The sequence below is a fragment of the Mustelus asterias genome, chromosome 6 (assembly GCF_964213995.1).
Source record: "Mustelus asterias chromosome 6, sMusAst1.hap1.1, whole genome shotgun sequence".
Classification (NCBI taxonomy): Eukaryota; Metazoa; Chordata; class Chondrichthyes; order Carcharhiniformes; family Triakidae; genus Mustelus; species Mustelus asterias.
The window spans coordinates 24,871,299-24,872,956 of record NC_135806.1 but is presented as its reverse complement, the minus strand read 5'-3'; the positions used below and the strand labels follow the sequence as shown (position 1 = coordinate 24,872,956).

At 47.1% G+C, this 1,658-nt stretch overlaps 1 pseudogene; it reads left to right on the top strand.

Moving 5' to 3' along the window:
• Window positions 1-249: 249 nt before the first annotated feature.
• Window positions 250-504, top strand: LOC144495274 (small ribosomal subunit protein eS27 pseudogene; annotated as a pseudogene).
• Window positions 505-1,658: the final 1,154 nt, after the last annotated feature.

The following is a 1,658-nucleotide window of genomic DNA, read 5'->3' as shown; positions in this document are numbered from 1 at the left end:
GTGCTGAAGGCTATCCATGTGTCCGTTGTATCTCAATAGCATCTCTATACTATGAGAAGAGCATTTGTGCGCTGCTCTTAGCCAGACACGTGTCAGACATCTTAGATACAACGTGAAGATCTCAGGATTGTCTTCAATGCATCTTGTCATCATCCTTGTGATGATGAGGTTCTCATGAACACACTTGCCTCGTTTGGCCAGTACAATGGCCTCAACACCTTTTTCCACGCTAGTGAGCCAACGCTAAAGATGCCTCTGGCAAAAGATTTGTTGCATCCGTCTCCTGAGGAGGAGAAGAGGAAACACAAGGAGAAACATCTGATGCAAGTTCCCAATTCCTACTTCATGGATGTCAAGTGTCCTGATAGCTACAAAATCACAACAGTGTTCGGCCACGCACAGACTGTCGTGCTGTGTGTTGGATGTTCCATTGTGCTCTGCATGCCCACCAGAGGAAAAGTCAGGTCAACAGAAGGCTGTTCCTTCAGAAGAAAGCAGCACTAAAGGTGAAAGTTGGCATTTGAGGGTGGGTGAGATGCCACACAGCTGGGCATTGTGAGTCTGGCAGAGGGATAGTGATTCGCTTCCTGGGGGTGTGGATGGCAGTATGGGAAAGATGGAGCTGAGGAAAGGAAGGTGTGTGCCAGTGTCCCCAAGCCATGCCCATCTAGTTTCTAGAAACTTTTTTGGACCCTCTTGCTGGTATTGTTATTTGTTAGAATTGTCAAATAAAATGATACAGCGTTAAAAATACATACCGGCATACTCGTCTTCTCGGACCTCAGCACCCTCTTCCCCTTCAATCTTGTCCTCATTGGAGGAGATGTGCTGTTCTTCCATCTCTCATCATCCAAATGCTCCTCCCTTTGTATTACCAGGTTGTGTAGGAGAAGGCAAATCACAGTGATGTGTGACACCCATTGGAGGCTGTATTCCAGTGCTCCAGCAGATCTGTCGAGGCACTGAAACCTCATTTTCAGTTTCCAATTATGTGCTCCACCAAACTCCAGTTTGCAGCATAAGTCTCATTGTAACTTCTCTCAGCAGGAGTCCAAGGCTGCCGAACTGATTTCATCAGCCATGTTCTCTGTCCTTGTCCCCCATGATCCAACTCTGCATCCTTTATTGTCCATAGAACCATAGAATATCTGCAGTGCAGAAGGGGGCCATTCAGCCCTTCGAATCTGTACCAACTCCCTGAAATGCATCTTACCCAGGCCTAGTCCCCTACCCCATCCCCGTACCCTTACACATTTACAATGGCTAATCCACCGAACCTACACATCTCTGGACTGTGGGAAGAAACCGGAGCACCCAGAGGCAACTCACGCAGACACAGGGAGAGAATGTGCAAACTCCACACAGATGGTCATCTTAGGCCAGAATGGAACCTGGGTCCCTGCTAGGTCGCTGCCAGGTCCATGGCACTATGAGGCAGCAGTTCTAACCATTGTACCACTAAAGAAGTTAGGAATCTGAGACTTGCTGAGACTTCGGTGCTGTTTTGTCTGTGACCGGCATCCTGTATTGCTACTGCAGTAGCATAATTGATCTTAATTGCTACAATGTTTGTTTTAATCTGGACTAATGCAGGGTAGTTATTTTGAGATTTCCTCTAGGGTTTTTCAGAGTAGGGCTTGATTAGGTTGATTGACAAG